This window comes from Suncus etruscus, chromosome 5, assembly GCF_024139225.1.
Source record: "Suncus etruscus isolate mSunEtr1 chromosome 5, mSunEtr1.pri.cur, whole genome shotgun sequence".
Lineage (NCBI taxonomy): Eukaryota > Metazoa > Chordata > Mammalia > Eulipotyphla > Soricidae > Suncus > Suncus etruscus.
This window is the reverse complement of record NC_064852.1, coordinates 88,547,207-88,571,800: the sequence shown is the minus strand read 5'-3', so window position 1 is coordinate 88,571,800 and position 24,594 is coordinate 88,547,207. Positions and strand designations below refer to the sequence as shown.

General features: G+C 39.6%; 1 pseudogene; it reads right to left on the bottom strand.

Moving 5' to 3' along the window:
* Window positions 1–8,842: 8,842 nt before the first annotated feature.
* Window positions 8,843–9,006, bottom strand: LOC126009949 (uncharacterized; annotated as a pseudogene).
* Window positions 9,007–24,594: the final 15,588 nt, after the last annotated feature.

The following is a 24,594-nucleotide window of genomic DNA, read 5'->3' as shown; positions in this document are numbered from 1 at the left end:
ATTTTCAGCGAAGAGCCAAATACTATTCACTTGCAGATCAGTTTGATTTGATACAGTTTTTGCAGAAATAATAAGCAGTTCTCCCAAATACAGGTCACATGCCAATATTATTATTAAACAGTTATAGGGTTAAACATCAAATTCACTGACAAGTCCACAAGTCACTTTAGGGGATAGTGGTGTATTGGAGTGAACACAGGATTCAACATTAAGAAATTCCTCATTCCAGTGAGAAAAATTATTATTTGCACTGTGATTTCTGACTTGGCAAATAATCAGAGGAAATAAATCAAAAATATCCTAGCTCATTTTTCAACCACATCATCTGGCAGATTTTAAAAATCATCTTTATTCTAGACTTTTCCTAATCAATAAATTGTCGACCCCCCAAAGGGGAAGAAAAACAACAGCTACTTTTCCCCAAAATCTTGACTAATCCTTTCATAACTCAACATCACAAGTCTGCTATAAAAACCCAGCTTCGATGCTATTCCCTGTCTGCTTGGCAGAGCAAGCAATTCCATTTACCACAACTACAGCAAGTGGATGGTGATAAATAAAGCTGCCACTCTTTACTTGCCCACCGTGTTTAAATGACACATTGGACAAGTTGGTTTCAATCACCACCATTTTTTTTTCTTGCAAAAAGGCTAACAAGTAGTCTGTAATGCAGTAAATTCTAATTTATTTATTTATTTATTGGTTTTTGGGTCACACCCAGCAGCGCTCAGGGGTTGCTCCTGGCTCCATGCTCAGAAATCGCTCCTGGCAGGCTCTGTGGACCATATGGGATGCCGGGATTCGAACTAATGACCTCTTCTGCATGAAAGGCAAACGCCTTACCTTCATGCTATCTCTCCAGCCCCAGTAAATCCTAATTTCTAATATAAACTCCAAACAAGAGGAAAAAAAAATCTAACTAACCAGTTTGACTAGAATTTGATGATCAGATGGTCAATTTTCAAATAATAAATAAATAAAAAAAATTCTTAAAGCTGTTTCTCTCTGTCTCCTGTATATATGAGGTTTCTTGTATTTAAGCAAGTTTGCTTCTTCCTAAGAAACTTCATGGGAAACTAAAAAAATGAAGGCAGGAAAACACTGTCATTCTAAAAACTTTTTTGAGGGCAAAGAGATGTTCAATAATCAGCAAATGTTTTGTGTGCAGGAGGCCCAAGTTCAAATGCTAGCACCTGTCACCCAAACACCATCACATGTAACTCCAAAACAAAAATAAGGTTGTTTCCCTTTCTTTTTTTAAAATAAAGTTGTTTTTAACCAATAAATTTTAGAATGTAAAACTAACCATCTATGATTGTTCAAATTAAGTTAGCTTTTATGGAAGAGTCTCACACCAAGTGTTTTCAACTGACTGAACTTAGAATCTATAAGGTTTTGTTACAGGTCGTTTGCTCTGAACAAGGGCATTCTCTCTCATTTCAACATGAGCAGGGGAAATATCTTCAAAATAATTGATCTGGGTCAAAGTGCATGTAACTAACCCAGGTTTGATCCCTGGCACAACAGATGGTCCTCAGAGCCTGGGCCAGGAGTGAACATAGAGCTCTGAGTACTGCTGGGTTTGAACCTCAAAGCCCAATAACAACAGCAACAAAAATTCACAACCTATGTGTGAATCATTTCCAGCCCTCTGTTGCATTCAATTTATGCTCCATTTAGAGTAGGCAATATTATTTTTTCCAGGTAAGCCTCATGATTTCTCACATCTTAGCTGTGTTCCAGGTCAGTTATCTCATTAAACCCCCACTTCTCTCCCATATCATATTCTCAACCCAATCATAAAGCCCAGCTCATATTTCAGTTATGACAAGAAATCATCCAGGGGGCTATAATGATAGCACAGCTGTAGGGCATTTGCCTTGCATGCAACTGACCCGGGATGGACCCCAGTTCAATCCCTGGCATCCTATATGGTCCCCCAAGCCTGCCAAGAGTGATTTATGAGTGCAGAGCCAGGCGTAACCCCTAAAACCCTCCAGATGTGTGCCCTGTCCAAAAATTAAAAATTAAAAAAATAAATCATCTGGGCATTCCTCTCCAAGCTTAAATGGTTTTACTCTTCTGACCATTTAATACTCTTTCAAAGTTGATAAATTAATTTTTGGCATCATGTTTATATATCTAAAAGTAAGAAGCAATATAAATGGTTATCAATAGGATTTTGGCTAAAGAAATTATTATATTCTTGGGGCTAGAGAGAAAGGAGTTAAAGCACATGCTTATTTTATGGCCAACTCTAGGTCAATCCCTGGCTGGCTCTACACGGTACTCTGGGCACCACAGGGTAATCACCAGCACCATAGAATCTGAGCAACAAGACGTTCTCAGGCCCTCATATTGAACCACTCTCTTGGAAGATAATTTTTGGAAGGGATCCCTAGACCTCCTGAGCATCACCTACAGTGCTCATCTCAGTAATAAACAAATAGTTGTATAGTTATGTATTGTGGAGGACAATACACCTATTAACTATGATGCTACAGGTCCTCTAGTGTATTCATTTTGAAAGAGAGCCATTATAAATCAATAAGTTCAAAACTAGGTGTGATTCTATTTTTTTTTTAATTTTTATTGTGACCAAAGTGCATTACAAATCTTTCACTGCATCATTTATGGTACATAGTGACAATGAATGAGGGGCATTCCCACCACCAGTGCTGTCCTCCCTCCACCCCTGTTCCCAGCAGGTATCCCATATCTCCCTCCATTAACCCCCAGAATGCTAGTGCAACTGGTCTCCACTTTACAGCTTGTTGTAGATTGAGCATTCATTCCACTGTCATTGGAGATGAAAAGGATAAGAAAAAAGGGAGAAAAAAATTTGGTAACAACTACTAAAAAAAAAGAAAAAGAGAAAAAAAAGAAAAAAGAAAGAAAAATGGAAGAAAAAAAGAGAGAAAATGCACCTGGCAAATAAAAATAAAAATAACTCACCAAATAATAACCACAAGAGTGAAAAAGAAAGAGAAAAGTGGAAGAAAAAAGAGAAGGAAAATAAAGTAAAAAAACTAACAAATCGAAACAAAACAAGAAAAAGTAGGGGTGCTGGGGTGGCAGGGTTTGGCTTTCCCCCCACTTTTTTTTTTTTGCATAGGCACAGTAAGCATTGGGGAAGAAAAGGAATTCCCATGGCCTAAGAGATTCAGGGTTTCTCCATCCTTGAAGCATACCATCATGGGATCAACCCCTGGCTCCATATATACTCATTACCCCATCCCAAAGGCTTTTTTGCGGTGCCAAGAAACTTTCCTCTCAGTTGTGTGTGAGAAAATCAAGGTGTGATTCTATTTTTAAGAACAAAAAGAACTTAGTCATCATCTGTTTTGCCTTTCAGTGACTCATATCACCCTTGTCCACTCTTACTTACTCAAGAAGAACTCTGTGCCCCCATGTGGGTATATTTCTGTAAGCTCCTAGGCATGTGGTTATGGCCAGCTACTGCCTGGTCATTATGCTACATGTGTCCTATAAATTTCACTGATGAGTTTTATTGCTTGGTCCTCTCATATGGCTCAAGTCTTCCTAACCCTTCTTCCTCCTTAGCTGCTATGTACAATGAGTCTTCCACACACTAATCCAACACATATGGTGAATACGTTATGATCCCTGCTGTGAAAAGACTTTCAAACTGCATTTCTAGGATATGTCTAGATGATTTGCCCATAATGGTGCCTAGAAACCAGCCCTTCCCAGTTCTTGCTTGGGATCCCATTTGTAGTAATAAAATTCAAGAACCCTGGCCATTGCTCTAGGATAGGCAATGTGGAGAGAGATGAATGAGAACATTGGGTCCATATTCCAGCTCTGTCACTTACTAATTGGCTATCTTTGGTAAGTCATATCCTCTAAGGTTTATTTCTTTACATAAAATTGGATAATAGTATTTTTAACCACAAAATATTAGTAAAAATAAATTACATGTGATTTATGTTATTCACACATCATAAAAACCTAGAATGGCTATAATTGAATGCATTCCCGAGTCCTACCCTTGCATCTTTAGAGTCAATGATATCTGCAAGCAATTTGCCTTATGGAAATTTAAAATGTTCTTATTATTAGAAAACAAGATTGTTTAATGTAAATAATTCCCGTGTGATCTTGAAGGTCTGACTTTCAAGAAGCTCTTGATCTTAATAATGACTCTATATCAGGATGTTTCTTGTCAGGTTTTAAGGTGAAAGGGTGGCAATACCTCTGTGGAATCTCCAGGTAGGAACTCAAAGCCCATTCTAATTTCTCCTCTAGCCACCAGACATGATCTGGAAACTCACTGTCATCACATACATCAAATAGGTCTGGCTTTGGTTGAAGTATAACACTGTGCCTTCCCAGTAAATTAAGGCTTGAGTGGACAGGCCACCTGGAAATGCTAAGAGATATTAAGAAATGCACACATTTTCTCTGAATTCTTCACCTTTGAGACTTCATGGGAAGTCTGTTCTGCTGTAGAGATTAAGGTTACTTTGGAGCATGTGGATTGTAGCATGTTTCCTGTACAGAATGGTTCTTTTGGTAGGTGTTAGCTAAATTATGAGGTGTTAACAGGCTCCTGGAAGTGCCATCACATCAAGTTAGACATGTTAAGTTTTGCTCTTTCATTGGTTCAGGTAAATTTTTCTCTCTCTCCTCTCAATGTACTAAGATGTAAATCCTTAGTCTCATAACTCTTGTTGTATTTTGTGCCCCCAATTAAGTTTATGATTTCATGTGCATAGATTACAATTAATTTATATGTGCCTAAATCCTTTAAAAACTCACTCTGCTTCATAAGGAAGAGATGATCCCTGCTGATCAATTTTGGTTTTGATAAACCCCCTTAGTAACCCCTTGATGACTGCTTCATTGATGAACCATCATCTCTCATATCTTACCCATTTTGCTTTTGATGTAAAAAATAATACCTATCATAAGAAATTTGGGACAGAGATGTAGAAAGAATAAAATAAAAGCTACAAATTAACTTGTCATCCTGAGTATTGCTGCAAACAATTGATATACTTTTTATCTAAAATCAAAAGAATAATTTAACAAAGTCAGGGCAATTCCATTTATGTTCTTTGGAAAAGTGGTGTATTTTTATATAGTATGTCATACCCAAGTGATGCTAGCTGGTCAATTATTATCCCTTTTTAATACATATCCTTGACCAGAGAGCTCCACAGCCTCCTTCTGCATCAGCCCCTCTGTTTGAGTCCTAGGTTCAAAGCAATGGCACGCCTCCTAACTGATGTAGAAAGTCATATATTAGAACTGTCCTGAGTCTGAGTATGATTACATATTCAAGAGAGAAAAATATCAGTATGAAAATATAAAATATTTCCTTGTCTAAGCCCAGAAAATTAGGCTCTTGCAGAGAAACATAGCCAGCAGAACTACTCACTTCATTTGTTATAGGAATGAAGCATCCTTTGTATATAATTACCAACTAAAGTGAAAAGGTACATTAGAATTTATGCTTGCTGATGAACCAGTGAGGGAATTTGACAAACTTTATGAGTTATTTGCTATGATATTACTATTATGTTTACCATTATATAACCATCCTAGTTTCACTGTCTTAAAACTTCTTGAGTTCCACATACTCATCTCTCTCTCTCTCTCTCTCTCTCTCTCTCTCTCTCTCTCTCTCTCTCTCTCTCTCTCTCTCTCTCTCTCTCTCTCTCCCCAAACCTCAGACTAAACTGAACTTTTTACTGTCTCTATAATTTTGCTTTTCCATAATGTCAGGAAGTTAGCACCTTTCAAAATGTAGCTTTTCTGATTAGATTTATTTTACTTGATAAGTTTTTAATAATATTTATTAAGTTTCTTTAAATATTATTTAATAATTATTTATAAGAATCTTTATATCCTAAATGGCTTAATAGCTCATTTCTTTGTAGTGCTACCAATTATTCTATTATTTGAGTCTAATTTAGTTTTGTTTTTTGTTTCGGACAACACCCAGTGATACTCAGGGGTTACTCCTAGCTTTGCATTCAGGAATCAATTCTAGTGATTCTCTGGGGACCATATGGGATGGCAAGAATCAAACATAGGTAGGCTTAGTGCAAGCCAAATGCCCTACCCTTCTGAACTATCTCTCCATCACTGAATGCATTATCAGTTGATAATTCATCCACATCTTTACTGAAGGACATCTTGGTGGGCATACATTTTCATCTCTTTTGAATCTTTATGAAGGAGCATAATGTCTGGATTGTATGCATGGTATATTTAGATTTGTAAGAAACTTCCAACTGTCTTCCAAACTGGATTTGCCATTTTGCAGTCTCACCTGCATTTTATGCTGTTCCCATTGCTTCATGCTCTTAACAATACTTGTGATTGTCAATGTTTGGGATTTTAGCCTGCTAGGGGGTAGTATTGTGCATATATATTAACGAGAAAAGCTCTACCTGATTAAAATTGTCCGAAAATGTACTGTGACTATGTATATAAACATGTTATCTTTTCAGTATTCTTAGATACACCAACTTCTGACTTAGAGTTTTTCCTTTTGCCCCACTTCAGCAGCATACTTGGTGCCTTATAGTAAATATTTTCTGGCTGCAGTCTAGAACTCTATGATATTGATTGAGAAACATCATCATTTAAACATCTGCATACACAGGCATATACAGATACACACAAAGAAACCTCAGACACTTGTTTGTGCCAACTTGGGACCATGATGCCTGGATTTTTGAAACTCACCTTCTGAGTATCTTCAAATATCTGTATTTGTAAGTGAGAATAAATAAATGTTTTGGTGCTGTTTGATTTTGGCCAATAATCTGCCATACTAATGTCTTTGGGTCAAAACACTGACCCAAAATTCACTCTTCCAGTGCATCCCTCAGGGTCTAGCTCCATACTCATCATCCATGAGTAAAGACTGATGTTAATCTTGCATACTATACCTTTTTCTTTATAATTTTCTTTATATTATTGTTCTTCTAAGGTGGTTTTTAGATGTTTCTAACATTTATTAAATTTTAGGAGGTAAATTTATTATCCATTTTATCTAGGAAGAAAGCCTTAGAACAGTGATAGTGTGAGTTCTTCCTTCACAGTATTAGACAAAGTTAAGGAGTCTACAGTGTTGCATTGTAATATGTGTGGGACATGTAGTACTGGGAATTAAGCCAGCAGGGCAAGTGCCAGAAGCCCTGAATATCTCTCTGGTCCTAGCCAGGTTTTTGTCCTCACTGTGTGGGTTCTGTATTGGCACATGGAAGGTGGTAACAAGTGTATGTTGAATAAATAACATAGTTTTGATCTGATGCATAAGTCTAGAGTTTGCTAGTAAAAATGTACTAGCACTTACAAACTTGATTTCATTGTTTGGCGCTATTATTGCAGCTGTGTTACAATAATAGAAATTACCACAGGTTTGCCACCATAAGCCATGGTCAAGACCAAATGTGGGAGCCAAACACCCCATCCCCCACATTCTGCTTATTGTCAAAAAACACACCACAGATTGTAGCACTCATATTGCTAAGACTTTATGGCACCCATAAATTGAAAACTACTGCCTTTGACAGTTATGGGCCTGTGTCAACACCAGATCATATAGACTCTCCTGGAATGCATTTGCAAATGTACCACATGAGTTTTGGGAGCTGCTGACATCAGAGGTTGTAAGTTAATTAGGTCTGACCCCAAAGCATATGGGTCTTGCCATTTAGGAGAATATTTTTCTCTTTCTATTAAATTTCTCTGATTTGATTCCTTTCCAGGGCTAGTGCTGACTTGGTTGCCATCTTTGGAGATAAAGCCAGGGTAAAAGAGAAATTTATGTTGCTGAGTATATGATGATGGCACTTATGACCCATTCATTGTCCTTTTTCCTTTTTGGCAGATTGCAGTAAGTGATGATGGCACTTGTGACTCATTTATTGTCCTTTTAGGTGGATTGCAATAGGTATGGTTGAAGATAATGAGATAACAGGAGGTAATGGTGGCTATAAGTTGAGTTAGGAAGAGATTCAACACATTCTGTTGGTTTTGAGCAGGTTCTGACCATGCAAGAGGACCAGGTGCCTGTGATGTTACTGGTACCTGTATTGTAACTGCATTCTAGTGGCAACTCCAGCTCACTAGATTGTGTATCTGTGCATGTGTCTGTATGTGTATCTGTGTGTACCTTTATGTGCTAGAAGTTTTTGAGGGCACTATAGTTTCATAGGAGAAGTAGGAAGGAAGAAAGTTTACCCATTCATGACCATCATGCCAAGCCAGAATGGGGGACTAATTTGCTTAAATGAAAAAATGAACAATAACCTTGAAGTTTGAAGTAGCAATTAGAAAAATAAAAGAACTATCAGGGCAGGAGGACTGTCTCCACCCTTGTTTGTTTAGAAGCAGGATTTATTGCAGTGGTGTCCTGAGGTGGTTGAGTTCTGGGGTAGGGAGCAGAAACTGGAGAGGGCATCTCCAAGGCTCTCAGGTCTTAGAGTACAGTGTTTGCCATTGGTCTAGAGGCCTATGATTAGGAGTGTATTTGAATTCATGTCATCTGGGAAGGGCCACTTCTTAGTCCCTATGTCTTCAAATTCAACTGTATTATTAGACTTGGTAAAGCCCCATTTTTTTTTTTTTGAGATATTGACTCTTTTGGTCAGGAAACTTGAACTTGGCCTGGCACAGGGTCTCAATCACATGTTTCTTGTTCTGCAGTTTGGTGCAGATGGATAGGATGACTTGGCCAATATGGACCCTGACCACTGTTAAGCCTTAGGACTTTTCTAAGAGTCTCACTCCCCAACACATACCTGTCTGGAGCCTAAAGTTGGGACCAGTATGAGAGCAGATAGGAAAGTTCATGACAAAGAATTGTCTCCACAGACCCTTATGAAGCCCATACAAGCCACAGGCTGTGTACACTGCTGAGGAGGCTACTTGCTGCCTGCAGCCATTGCACACCAGGCAGGACTAGCCCCGCTTTGGACCATGTGTCCTTAAAGGCCCCTTGTACTTATGGTTACCTTTCTTCATTATAGTATAATGTCTGATTTTCAATGTTTGGGGATAATTCTGAGGAAAAAGCAACATGGTAGAGTTCACACAATGCAGAAAGAACTCAGGAGTAAACTCGTATGAAAATGAAACTTCCACAAGGGAGGAATTGGGGGTAGAGGGAGCTAAACCTAAACCTCATTATAACTCTCCACACTAAGAGCCAGAGATAAATACAAGGGTTAAAACTCTTGCTTTGCATATGACTCACCCTGATTCAATTCCTGGCACCCCTTCTAGTACCATCAGGTGTGTGTCTGCCAACATCTCCCCCATTTTATTTATTTATTTATTTATGTTTGTTTGTTTGTTTTTTGAGTCACACCCAGCAGGGCTCAGGGGTTTGCATTCAGAAATTGCTCCTAGCAGGCTTGGGGGACCATATGGGATGCCAGGAATTGAATCATCATCTGTTCTGGGTTGGCCACATGCAAGGCAAACACCCTGCAGCTGTGCTATTTTTCTGGCTCCTTCCCCCACATTTTAAAAAACTTTGTATCTTAAACACAGTGGTCAGCTACCCACTTTCCCATAGGCCTACTCCAAAATCTTTGGAGTGCATTTTCACTGAAATAAAACTGCAGCTACTTACTAGAATCTCTTGCCTTGGTGCTTCAGGAGTTAAGAGAAAGACAAAAAAGGATGTTTACAAACTCAGACATTTAGGAAAGTCCAAATAAATTCAGATGATCATAACTCTGATGAAGAGAATGGAATGTTTTGGTCATAGAACAGTGGAAATAAAGGCAAGAAAAATGGGAATGTGGTGGTGTGTTCAGGTTGGGAAAGAAGATAGGAAAGATAAAACTGGAAAGGATGGAGCATGAGACCAACAAAGGCTGAGAATTTGTCCATTGTATTCTTTGCTAGTAATACTTGGACCAGGTGCTGAGTATTCATATTTGCTGAGTATTTAGGACTGTAAATTGAGGCTAGAAATGGGAAGAACTTACGTACTTTAAGTCATGCTCCTTAGAAATGTGGACAATTAGGGTGACACTTTCGCTGAGATGACTACTTGTAAATATGAGAGTGACAGTTTAGGGAATGGAGACACCAAAATAAATTAAAAAAACAAACAAACAGGAGTCTCTCTAACCTGTCCCCTTACTCCTCTGAGTCACAAAGTGGCTGTGTGTTCTGAGAAAGACCTTCCTTACCTCGGTGTGGATGCTTTCCTGCAATGGAGATTTCACTGTCAATCATTGTGAGATATTTTATATTTATTAACTCTCCCAACTTTATTCCAGCTACTCCTAGGACCCCACAAACAATTACTTCTGCTTTTGTTAAAGCTTCAGAAAGTGGTGCCCAGTACTTGTTCTCTCAGGTGAAAGAATGAAATTTCTGAGAATCCCGGGTGAAGATACATGGCAAAGGACTAAAGGACAAGGAAAAGAGCAGACAGAGAATGTGCATTTTCTGTTGAGGCAAGCAAATTAAGGGTCACTGCTGGAAGAGTCAGCAGCAGGCTTGAATGAGATAATTAAGAAGTCCTTTTTGCTTAAGCTGGTATATTTTTATTTGGTTCAATCTGATAATATGGGGATTCTAATGTCATATGAGTGACAGCTAGAATTTGTGACCTAGATAAGACTGATAGTTTTGCTTGTAGACTTTAGGTCCTTTCTATTCCATGAGAGTTCCTATAGCTCTATTTTTAAAAAAAGAATGTATTCCTTTCTCTTTCTTTTTCTTTCTCTTTTATTTTCTTTCTTCTTTCCTTTCTTCTCTTCCTTCCTTCTCTTCCTTCCTTCCTTCCTTCCTTCCTTCCTTCCTTCCTTCCTTCCTTCCTTCCTTCCTTCCTTCCTTCCTTCCTTCCTTCCTTCCTTCCTTCCTTCCTTCCTTCCTTCCTTCTTTCTTTCTTTCTTTCTTTCTTTCTTTCTTTCTTTCTTTCTTTCTTTCTTTCTTTCTTTCTTTCTTTCTTTCTTCCTTCCTTCCTTCCTTCCTTCCTTCCTTCCTTCCTTCCTTCCTTCCTTCCTTCCTTCCTTCCTTTCTTCTTTTTTTTCTTTTCTTTCCCACATATGGCAGTGCTCAGGGCTTACTCCTGAGTTCAGTGATCACTACATTTACAGATCACTCTTGGCAGGTTTTGGGGGTCATATAGGGTGCTGAACCCAGGTCAGCAGAGTGCTAGGCAAGTGTCTTACCTGCTGCATGATCACTCTAGCCCAACCCCCAATTTTTTCCTTAATCATTATTTAGGTACTGTGATTTATAGTACTGTTAGTGGTAGTTTCATGCAACTATCATTTCAATACTACACCACCTCTAGGGTACCTACTTGCCTCTATTAAGGTACTATATGATACTCCAATTCCAACCCCACCATGTGGACCAACTTTTCAGTTTTGTTGCTTCTGGGCATCTATTTCTCCCTTAGTCTTTAGTCTGGCTTAATTCTTTTTTAGAAAAGATTTCATGTTAAGAAAATTACTTGCTGAAGTCACTTCACAGAGAGGTCTGTCTGGACATTACATCTGTAGTGGCTTTTACAACCATACGTCAGCTCTTCCATTGGCTTGGGAGAATCACATAAAAATTTCTGCACATAAAAGGAATCCTATATATCTTCTACTGTGTAACCTGCCTCCTAGATTTGTCTGAAGGCTTTTAGGCCCACTTCCTGGAAGCTTAGTTCCTTGGATCTATTGAGATGCTGATCTGGGCAAGGCAGGTAGGGGATGTTTTCAGCCTTTGCTTTCCTGCATACTTTATTTCTATATACTACTGTGATGACATTTGTTGGCAGCAATTGGTGGGTAGCAACAAAAGCATTGGTGATGTTATGTACCAGTGCCACACTAATGGTGCCTTAGGGACTATTTATAAGAATAACTCTTTCTTCATTTCTGATTGGAAAATTGTGGCCAAGAAGAGAAATAGATGTAGCATTAGAAAAGGCACTATAGGAAGGTGACCAAAGTATTTGAGAGGTAACCAAGAGGGGTGTAATTACAGTATCTGGCATTTAATATGGCAATGGTCTCTGGTCAGTCATAACAGAAATTCATGTGAAAACAAAAGGGAGGCTTTTCCCATAGATTCTTTCTCACCTGCTTTTAGGCTCATACATCTTTGAGGATATTGTGTTTACCAGTAGAAAAGAATATGTGATTTAGGTAGTTTAAAGATAAAACAGTAATTATTTTTCTTTTAGGAAATTGTTGTTTTTTGTTCATTGGGTTTTGTTTTTTTTTTTTTTTTTTTTTTTTTTTTTTTTTTTTTTTTTTGGGCCATGATGCTCAGGGATTACTCCTGTATTTGCACTTAAGAATTACCTCTGGCAGGCTTGCAGGACCATATTGGATATCAGGTTTCGAGCCCAGGTCCTCCATGTGTTAGGTTAACATCCTATTCACTATATTATCACTCTGGTCTTGGGAACTGTGGGTTTTTGCTGCACCTGCTGTCTAAATCAGGGTCATAGAAAAGACACCACCTTATTGGTACTTAAAATCCAAAAATTAGTCAGGAATAGCTTATAGAAGCCAGGATCTCATCAGGTTTAAAATACCCTCAAAGAAAGTGTAAAGATTGAATATTGCAAAAGAAAATCCAGAAGTGACTGACCCTTAAGGCCCATAATTAGCCTAACTCAGCCACTCTTTTATCTACAGAAATCATGGTTCAACATGACTGCCCTCAAGTCACTGCCAGGGTCTAGATGAGTAGAATAGCTTTGAAAGATCAACCACTGCCAGAGAGAACATATGGTTTACTTTTGGCAGCATATATTTAATTAAAAAAAATATAAGACAAACTGATAATGTAGTTGTTGATTTAAATCAGACAACAGAGGCAAAAAACTGATCTCCTGATACTTTAGTTCAAAAATCAGAGTTAATAGCTTTTGCCAGGATTCTAGAATTGGTGCAAGATAAAACTATGAACATTTATACTGACTTGAAATATGCCTTCCTGGAATAACTTATTAAACCTGGGCCACAAATTCTAGCCTTTTTAGAAATTTAGTCTTACTGTCAAAAGAGGGGTTAAAATACTTTTCAGGGATCCCTAAAAAGGAGAAAATAAGTTTGGTTAAACAAACAGTTAAACTCCCAAATCAACTGCTTCTTGTGCCCTACTAAATAAAGAAAAATAGCTGCATATTCAGAGGAAGAGCAACAATGAAAAACTAAGAAGTTAAGAAGGAGGCCCACAGGAAATACAAGGAAAACTAGTTCTGCCCCAAAGGTCCCAGTGGAAGCTTATAAAACCATTACAGAATATGGGGCCATAGAGTTAGAGATATAAGAACTGAGAAACACTTCTGGGATTCACTCCTCCAAATCACAGGGTCCCAGATTTAGAGACAAGATGAAGAAATGAGGATTGAGAGAGCAACTGATAGCTTTCTGAAAAGCTGACAGGAGCCTGTTAGACCTTTATTTCTCCTGTGGACACAGTGATTGTAGGAAGTAGGTGAGTAGCATACAGTGTCTTTGTCCATTCTTGGGGAATTTCCTGCCTAGGTCACCAATTAAACACAGGTTTGGGGAGGCCCAGAGTTTCTTTTCTTGTTTTATATTTTTACTTGTTTGTTTTAATTTGGGTTACATCTGGCAGTACTCAGAGCTTACTTTTGACTCTGTGCTGAGAAGTCACTCCTGACAGTGCTTGGGGAACCAAATGGGGTGCCAGGGATTGATCACTGATCAGACACCTGGAATACAAGAACTTCACCTGTTATACTATCTCTTCAGAACACACCTCTCCCCATCTATTCTTGTTCTCTTGGACACACAATAAAATGTCTAAGGAAATCAGGTGAAGAGAGAGATAGTTTAAGGATCAGGACAAAGAGCAAATAATGTACACATATTTTATTGAAGCAATCAGTATAATATGCTCTGTTGGAAGGGTCAGCAGTAGGTTTTTTTTCTTTTTTCTTTTTCCAAGAACAGATGACTAGAAAAGAAACCATGGTATATATACAGACAGAATGGGACATACCCAGCAATACTCTTATATTTAGCCATATGCAAAAGTACAATTTGCCACTATGTGGGTGACATTGTAGGGTAGGTATCATGTCAGCAGTAGGTTTGAATGATATACTCAAGATGCTCAAGTTTTAGGGTTTTTTTAATTTGTTTTAGTATGCTAATATAGGGATTCTAATGTCACATTAGACCTGAACCTGGGTCAGCTGTGCCAGGTAAACACTCTACCTACTATGCTATCATGAGGGATTTTTTTATCCTTTCCATCCTGTAATAGTTCCCATAATTTTATTTTTAATCAGGTGCATGGGATACACCCATTTCTGGGTGGTGTCTTGGGCGGATATTACATGTATCTTTACCTGCAAGACCCCGCCCATTCCTAGGAGGGGTCTTGGGAAGGTTATATAAGGCCTTTGACCCAAGGGATTAAGGTCTTTTGCCAGCATGAAGGTTGGAGGAGACATGGATGAAAGAAGTTAAGACACAGGGCAAGCTATGGATAGCATGTGTAAATGGTTCAGATTGACCACACATGTGATGGAGAGGGTATGAATAAAACTGATACTCCCTGAAGCCTGTCTGAGTGAGTCTGATTCCTGCTGCGACCACCTGAAGATAATGACCTGCCGGTTAATGGGGGATGGAGCCACGTGCCCGGGGTCTAAGGACAAAGGTCTCCATCCATCTACCATCCAAGCCCATCCTAAGGGCTGGATGCAACATACTGGCGACCTGGACATGGATGTGAACCCTGGACCCAAGAAAATAGCGAATATGGTGAGATTTCTGCTTTTCTGTTTGATTTTGGCTCTTTTCAGATGGAGTCAGCCCAAAGCATTTGGCCATGTGAAGCCATGTTCAAAGATGGCCACGACTCCTTCTGGAGGCAAAAATATCAGTAAAACAAGGGAGTTGAAAACTTGTATCACTCCCATCTGAGACTCAGGAATGAAACTTTGTTGCTGAAAATTCTTTTTCCAAAAACCTCAACCTTCTCAGATACTGATGGAGGGCCTTAAATGGAAAAGGTTCAGAAAAAAAAAAGCTTCTACAATTTTCTGATTTTCTGAGAATGACCTTTGGCTTAAATTTGGACTTCAACTTTGAAAATTTCGGACTGGACTTTTAGTTTGAATCACTTTGAACTCAACATCCAGACGTGCCCTGCAGAAAAAAGCTATGAACAAGTTGCTTTGCGGCAGCAGAGCCGGCTTTCAAAGTGCTGCCTGCAAAAAAAAGCCAGCTGCGATCAGCAAAGAGTGCCCAGCAAAGAGTGCCTGTCCTACAGGCAGCTGCAGTCAGCCGAGAGTGCCCATACTGCTGCAGACCTTGTGGCGGGTTAAAAAAGAGGTGAATAGCTTGCAAGTGGCCAGAGGTGGCAGGAGCAAGCTCGACCCAGCCTCTAAGCAGTTGCTGCGGCTGGAACCCCTGGGAACTCGAAACCATGTGACGAGAGCAGGGTGGGACAAACCTGCATCTGGACTTATGGTTTTAGGTGAAGAATTAATTGGGTAGCCACATATTTTACACATAGTTGGTGATGATTGAATAAGTTTTAGTTAGTTTGTGGTATAAAAATTTTTTTAAAAAAGGGAGAGTAATACAGCTTAGCCCAACTAAAAGATTTGATTTCTAACCGCCTTCATCTAACTTTGTCTTAAGTCATTTTCTTTATGATTTAAATGTGCTTTATTGTTTTCCATAGTTAATGTTTCCAATCGTATAATGTTTTACTGAGTATTTAAATGTATTAAGCCTGTTTTTTAAAATGTATGTTCTGTGAATTATGCTTTTGTGCTTGTGTGTAGGGAAGGTTAATAGGAACAAAAGTTCCCCAAGAAATAGTTTATATAGTATTAAAAGTATAGGAATATGAACGTTCTGGGATAGTGCTTGGTAAAAAAAAAGCATTAAGAGAATTTTAAGTTACAGGTGTATGGTATATTTTTCAAAAATGTTATGTTTTAGTAAAGAGCTGGTATGTTGGCCCAGAGAGATAGCACAGCAACGTTTGCCTTGCAAGCAGCCGATCCAGGACCAAAGGTGGTTGGTTCGAATCCCCGTGTCCCATATGGTCCCCCGTGCCTGCCAGGAGCTATTTCTGAGCAGACAGCCAGGAGTAACCCCTGAGCACCACCGGGTGTGGCCCAAAAAACAAACAAACAAACAAAAAAAAACAAACAAACAAAAAAAAAGAGCTGGTATGTTAATTTTCACTTTATTATATTGTTGCTTTGGAAATATTACCCACCTTTGGCTAAAGGCGGAGTCAGGACTACAAAAGCTTCATATATATTTCAGAGAAGGGGGAGATGTGACTCCACCCTGAATTTATGGGTAACTACCTGCAAGACCCACCCATTTCTGGAAGGTGTCTTGGGCGGTTATTACATGTATCTTTACCTGCAAGACCCTGCCCATTCCTGGGAGGGTTCTTGGGAAGGTTAGATAAGGCCTTTGACTCAAGGTATTAAGGTTGTTTGCCAGCATGGAGGTTGTAGGAGACATAGATGAAAGAAGTTAAGACGCAGGGCAAGCCAAGAATGGCATGTGCTTAAGTGGTTATGATATAAGTCACACACGTGGGCCAGGGCCAATAAATATGTTATCTCTCTGGAAGCCTGCCTGTGAGTTTTTACCCGCTGCTCTCATGAACCTTCAGACCCACCAGCTGAAAGGGGGTTGCAGAGCCAAGTGGCCTGCGATGGCAGAGAAAGATCTCTTCATCCATCCAGCTCCATCATAAGGGCTGTAACTCTACACATCATCTTTTCATGAGCCTGCTATGAGCTAGCTATGTGACTGAGGCCATTTATACTAAGATTTTGTGGCATGGCAAGTGGAGGACAAGTCATTCTGGAGTCACCTACACACCCCAATTCTGGGTATGTAATTTCTCCCTTTTACTTAACACCTTCCTGCTGCAGACAGGTTAGTGTCCCTAAACAAAACCTTAGTGGGTTAAATAATTCTCACTGGAAATAAGCGGACACACAAGGCGGACGAATATGAAATATGAAAATAAAATAAATGAGACCACACAAAATGAATTGTATGGGGACCCACGTCCAAGGGACGAGAGACAAATTTACTGTTCAGCCGATGACATTTTTAAGCACCAACTCTGGTATGCAAGGTGTCCTCAGGGAGAATAAAGAGTAGGAGAGCAGTACAATGGGGAAACAGGCCTAGAATCTACATATCAAAACGACTATCCTATAGGTGAGAAAGATCCCTGCTAGAGGGCTGTGAAACAAGAGCTAGAGATGTTTTTGGTTTAGCAAAAAGCAGGTTTTTCAAGTAACCAGGTGGAGAGAGACAGAGAAATTTATGATGTTTATGTAGTTGCCAGAAAATAGAGTTTATGGGGGATGGAAGTAGTTGTTTACCATCATAGAGTTAGACTCAGAAAAACAAGCTGCTGGAGCCAGGTTATATGAGTCACAAATAAACTAGCCAGCAGGGAACTTTTGGCGGGTTTTGGTACTTACATTTCTTTGTCTGTAGGAAAGCTGAGGCTGGGTTTCTATAGTGGCCAAATAAAGAGAAAAATGTAATGTTACAGCCATGTTGGAATTACAACCAATAATCCATGCAAAGGGTCAAATGATTGACTTCTGAGTGGGCCTTTTGGTAAATAATTCTTTGGGAGGAAGGCACTGCACCAGGAAGGAAAAAAGCCACGTCTGGTGCGTGCTTTCTTTAAGTGGGGGGTAACACCTTCCTTTTGGAACTATCAGTGCCTTTACTTAAGAGTACAAACTTTTTTACTTTATGAGATTCTCCCTTCTCTCATATTTTCCTCAGTCGTCCTATAAAACTCTACATGACAGAGAAGTGCTCCCATATCATACCAATGAAGTAGCTCTCATGTGTCACTTGACATCTACCATAGTGAAGTTGGCAGGGCATTAGTGTCTACACTGTAGAAACTCATGCAGACTTTTGCCTGTCTAGACATTTCTCACAATAACTCCACTGATGATACTGTGGAAAGCCAGTCAGGGATGAGCAGCACTTTCTTTAATGTGGTTCCTTCCTCACTCTGGGGCTCACTTTCCACTTCATTGAGCATTTAGACCAAGGGTTGTTTTCCAGCAAGGTCTCATTGTATAGCTTATAGATGGCCACCTATTTAGGGAGTGCTCATATGCCAGAGAAAGATTTCATTTTCTTTCCTCTTCTTATAAGAGAATCAATCCAATTGTATTCAGATCCTGTCTTTGAAAACTCATTATACCCTTATTACTTTCTTAAAGGTCCTTTTTCCAAGAGAGAGACTCAGTATAGTTTCACTCATCTATGGGTTTTAAGAAAAATAAAAGACATTGAAATAATTCCCAGAGATGAGGGCCGGAAGGACCAGCTCAAGATATGAAGCTCACCACAAAGAGTGGTGAATGCAGTTAGAGAAATAAGTACATTGAGAACTATCATAACAATGTCAGTGAGTGATGAAAGTAGAAAGCCTATCTCGAATACAGGCACTGGGGTGGGGGGCATTGGTGATGGGAATGTTGCACTGGTGAAGGTGTTCTTTTTATTCCTGAAACCCAACTACAATCATGTTTTTAATGGTGTTTAAATAAAAATATCATTAAAAGTAAATAAAAATGTAAATAAAAAGGTCCTTTTTCCAAATTGAGAAACAAACGAGCATTATGTCTCCAACATGCAAATTTAGGGAATACATTTTGGTTCAGTGAACCTCAGAATCTAGGTAGTAGGAGAAGATAGATCTTTTTTTTTTTTTTTTTTTTTTTTTTGGTTTTTGGGCCACACCCTGTGACACTCAGGGGTTACTCCTGGCTATGCGCTCAGAAGTTGCTCCTGGCTTCTTGGCGGACCATATGGGACGCCGGGGGATCGAACCGAGGTCCGTCCTAGGCTAGCGCAGGCAAGGCAGGCACCTTACCTCCAGCGCCACCGCCAGGCCCCGAGAAGATAGATCTTTTACCTTCCTCTTCAGTTCAAACAACTGAAAGATATTAATAGTACCTTCCCCAGACTTTCAAAGTCATGAAAAAAGGAGAAACTTGCAAAAAGATTGAAAAGTAAGCCAGATAAGTTACCAGGGATTGTGTTTTCATGCTAAGGTTCTCTTGAAAGCTGTGGAAGCCCCCAAAAGGGTGATGTATGGTCAGGATTTGGATTTGAGAGATCTCTTTGTGAAAAAAATATCACAGGTACCATCTGGAGACAAGGACATTAGAAAGGTGAATTTAGAGACCTAAAGAGCTATACGTGGGTAAGAAATATCTAGCACATACAATGAAAGAAATTTGTACCTAGTTCAATTTGTGGGAAAGAGGAAACATAATGAAAGAGTTGGTGGCTCCCAGGTTTCTGGTTCAGGTATTCAAGGAAGTAGAACTAACTCCAGGACATCATCCCAGGTCTTTCCTGTTCATAGTAATCAGATTCTCTCTTGTCCTTAAATATCTTAATTCTTCCATCATTTTTCTCAGGTTAGATACAGATTTTAAAAGTTAAAAACAACAACAACAAAAACAACATGGAGTGCAGAGCTAGGAATTATGTAAGTTTGAGGTGGTGGATAATTGTGACCTTTGGCCACCCAGTTGTCTGTCTTTTGGCTAAAAGCCTGACTTCCTTTTAGAAAATAAGCTCTCTCTGCTCTATGAAGTCTTGGATTTGTTTATCAGATTAAGTCAATCAGGAATAGTGGACAGCTATTTTTGTTTGTGTTTGTTTTTGTTTTTATTTGAAGGGGGACATACCTGGAGGCACTCAGGGCTTACTCCTTGCTCTTCACTCAGAAATTGGTTCTGGCAAGCTTGAAGGACCATCTTGGATGCTGGGAATCTAACCCAGGTCGGTTCTGGGTTGGCTGCATGCAAGGCAAAAGCCCTACAGCTGTGCAATTTTCTGACCCCAGAAATAGTGAACAACTTGATACTGGAACAGAAAAAAGAAATCTTGAGAGATTAATATGGACTATGTATCTCATTTACCTTCTTTCAAGTCTTTCACTTTCTTCACATTCTATGATTAAGCTATTAAAATCTTCATTTTGATTTTGTGAGCAGTCCTGTACTTTTTAAGCAAATTACTTTTTAAAATAAAGAAAAACAAAATCCTTTGTTTATATTGCCTGAAACTAAGGAATTCTAGTTGATGCTCAGAAGGTAGCAGCTAAAACTCTATATTCTACAGTCTCTGCTGTGCCTGTGTTGGTGATATAAATTGTGCAGACATTCTTGCTGCCATTATGGCTACCTCATGCTCTGTACAAGTCCTGTGCCCATTTGTGACATGGAGTTAGACACGTTCCCTGCATGTCTAAACTATTTCCCCTCCACCCCAGTCCTAGATGGCCACCCTTATGGAATTGCTTCAGCTGTCTTACCCAGCTGTCAAGCTGTCAGAAAGAGAAACTCATAAACCAGGGGATGGTGAAAGACCATCCATAAGCCTTCCCCAAAGAGGGCACAGGAAGGATACCAGAGACTGACCACTAAAGGAAATGTGACAGTGAAGGGCCATAAAGGTAGGAGTGACAGATGGACGGGCCTCAGGTGAGTTTTGCCAATGCAACATTAGCTTTCTACACATTTTCTAAAGGTATTATTTTCCAATTTTTGCTGCCAGAACCTTCTGAAATGCCAGACCCGAGTGCCAGAGTGGGCTGGAAAGCTAGCCAGCCTGGAGTACAAGTGCCAGACAATCTCAAACACAGTCACTAATAGCAGCTTGCCTGCTATCAAGGAGCCTTTTTATTTCTGTCAGACAAAAATAGGAATCAAGGCAATCTTCCAGGTCTTGTGGCCCAGGTGCCCTTCTCAGAGGAGCAACCCAGCCTGGATTCCCAAAGTTGGCTTCTAGAAATAGTTTGGGGGCTTTCACAAATTTCCCCTCCCCACATCCAAGCAGACTCTGACCACTGGGGAGCTTTGATTCTCAGTTAGAAGCTGGCAGCTAGGAGTGATTGTAGAACATCTGTCGGTAGTTGGATCAGGACTCATGTATGCCTCTCTATAATTCTTTGAGCTTCCTTGGAACAAAGAGGACTACCAATTCTTTTCTCTCAATATCTCTGTTTCTAAAGATATGCTGTCAAAAGCACCAACAGGAGTGCACACAGGAGGCCCAGGTTAGGTCTCTGCACCACATGGTTCCCTGAGCACCACCAGAGAAAACATCCAAAGATGGAGCCAGTAGTAGTCACTGAGCACTGCCAGATGTGCTCCAACACACTTCTCCACCCTCCCTCAAAAAACAAAACCACAGATGTTTGGGTCTTAAATTTCTACAGAAAACAAACAAACAAACAAGCAGTAAGCTCATCAATTACAGCAACTTAAGAATTGTTTTGAGTAGCAACCCACTTTCTAGTGTTGAATTTGAGTCCATTAATGTTACTGACAGTCTGACACACACTTTGCCTTTTCTAGGCACCTGCTCCATTTCAGGCTTCATGATAGGTACTTTGAGGGTAGGACTCTCAAAGAACTTGCCTGTTTCTCACTGGGGACAGACAGGGCTGCAGATATCTGCACTTTAAGGGCTAATGTGCACTTAGATTCATCTCCAAAACACAAGTAGTGGCGGGAAAGCTTAGTTTGAAGTTCCCTGTACTCTAGTAACACATGTGTGCATCACCAGAGGAACAGTGGAGCTGAGGTTGCTACTTAGCCACACCCCTTTCACCAGTCAGAGCTCCTGGACTCGCAGGGGTCCTCAAACTTTTTAAACAGGGGGCCAGTTCACTGTCCCTCAGACCATTGGAGGGTCTGATTATAGTAAAAACAAAACTTATGAACGAATTCTTATGCACACTGCATATATCTTATTTTGCAATGAAGAAACAAAACAGATACAAATACAACATGTGGCCCGCGGGCCATAGTTTGAGGACCACTATCTGGAGCCTGCAGTGTTTCTGCAGGGAAGGGCAGGGAGACACTCACTTTGGTCCTCCTGCCTGAATGGTGCTTGATAACTGGTATACTACTTAATTTGGATAAGTTCAGGGGCTTTCCAGAATTACTTAGGACTCCTTGAGAGTTTTTTTGGCTGTATTTGTTTCTTTTGAATTCATGTTTTAATGAACATTCCAAGCTGTCTCAGGTATTAATTTTTTGTGGGGGGTCACACCCCGCAGTGCTCAGTGGTTACTTCTGGTTCTGTGCTCAGAAATCACTCAGCAGGATCTGGTAACCATCAGGGATGCCAGGGATCGAACCCAGATGGGCAACATGCAAAGCAAATGGTTTTCCAGCTGTGCTATTATTCCAGCCCTCTCCTTGTGAGTTTTAAAGCTCAATGAATACTCAGTTAAGTATCACATCATTATCACATAGACTCACTCAGCTCCTGCTGTTTTATCCAGTACTGCTTAAGTCTTCTTCATAAGACAAATCACAGGAGCTACTCACTACTAGTCTTGTCTTCTATTTAATACATAGAAAAAACCCAAGACTGCTCTAAGTTATAGCAGTTAGCCCTCTTTATTCAATACTTTCACATTGTAAGTGATTATCATCAGTATGTGAGAGATTCACCCAGATTACAGGTCCCATTCTAAGATCGAAAGCAAATAATGGCAATGAATTTTTGTCATTAGAAATGAATGTATGTTTAGCTGAATTCTAACAATCCGCAAAGTAGGGAATGTCCTTCTCATCTTACGTATTTGAAAGTGAGGTTTGGAGAAGAATCATTGAGTGAAGGAACTGGCGAACCCACCTATGAGTCTCATTCCTGAGAGTTTTCTCTCTGCTGTGCTGTCTCCATTACCCCAGAGCTCAACTGTGTCACAGCAACCCATTTCCTGGGTGCTTCAGAGCCTTTGGAATGGTTTAAGTCCCCTTCTCTTTGTGGAATTCTATGTGTGTATTTAAGTATGCAAGCATGTATGTGTGAGTATTTGCAAGTATTTTCATGTACTTGCATGCATGTGTAAGTTTGAGTGTGTGCATATCTGTCTGTGAATATGTGCTTGTGATTGTGTGCACTTAATATACATGGCTAACTGAAGGAAGTCTCTGAAACGTGGTGGCAACACTTCTTTAGATAACATATCTGCATGTAGTAGTTTGGTCAGTGAAGTACCATGTTAGGAATTTGGAGGAGTTGAGAGTAATGAATGAGGTGGTAGTGAGAATTCAGAGGCTTGAATCCACACAGACTCTTTCAGCTTTGGGACCTTTAAGAAAATATTTGCATAAACTCTGAGTCTTCATTTCTTCATCTGTGAAATGGGAATTAAAATAACCTACCTTGAAAGATTATTGTGAAGATTTTGAATAATAAATAAATCCCTAGTGATATGATAAATCATTCATCCATTCATCATGTTCTGTGTTTATTATGCATTAAGCAGTGTGCTAGGCACTGAGAGAGGCTCCAGAAATTAATAAAACATGGCCCTTGCCCTGCAGGCATTCAAGTCTAGACAAGGAGATGAAAAATTTAACCAAGGCATTAAATCAGGGTGACAAATGCAAACTAAAATATGTATCAAGTTCATTGAGGTCATGAAAGAGGATTTGAGATCCAGCATTCAGAAATTACCATCACGGGGAAGGAATGTTTTGATAAGATGATATCCTTGTGAAGAATCATTGGTTACACTCTATTTACTCATTTATTTAATGATTTATATATGATAAAGGACCAGAAAATTAAGAGACAGTGCCTAATCCTTTTCTTCATGCACACACCACACACTGCCTATGCCCAGCTGCCAGAAAGCAGAGCTAGTGGCTGGCAGCAACCTCCCAACTTACCTTTCTACCTCCAGTTCTTCTGATCATTTTGTTATTTATTGATTCTAATAACATTGTTCTCAACTGTTTAGCAGTTTGCCAATATAAAAATTCTTCACAAATATTGTCTAAATACTTCCCTTTGCTACTGCTGCTCTTGCAAGGAAGTATGTGTGTGTGTGTGTGTGTGTGTGTGTGTGTGTGTGTGTGTACACGCACGCACACACTCTTGTTCTTAGTTTTCATGAAAGTTGAATGTCTGTTGATAACACACACACACTTGGACATGATGATCCCTGGAGGGCTGTGGTTCTCACTTATGATCATGGGGAGTACACTCATAGCTGTAATACTTGCATATTGTTTAGCTGCGGTTTACCCCAGGAACGTCAATGATAGTGCTCACTCATCTGGTTGTGAGGTAGAGATATCACAGTGTTGTGATACATGTGGGTGGTACTGGGGTTGAACCCATAACCTTGTGATTGCAAGGTAGTTGCTTTCAGTGACTGAGCCATTTCCCCACCCATGGTGATTTTTATTACAACTAAATGAAGTGCGGGAGGGATAAAAGTAATTTCAATTTATTTCGGGGCAAAGTCCTTAGGGCTTAGAAGTCACATGTCTTGTTCAGGGTGAAGACCGCACAGAAGTTGGAGCCACAAATGCTCCACTTCATGAGGGTGCTGAGTGAAGTTCTCATTCCTTCTAGTGCTGTTATTAGAGTAATTGACCTCTAAGCAGCACCTAGAAGCTTCTCTTCAGTAGTTTCATAGATTTCCTATATATATTCATTTGTATATCCCTTCATTAAACAAATCTGAAGCACTATATAAACATCTGGGATACAAGTAAGCATGAGATGTGCTCTTCTTTGCTTCTCTCTT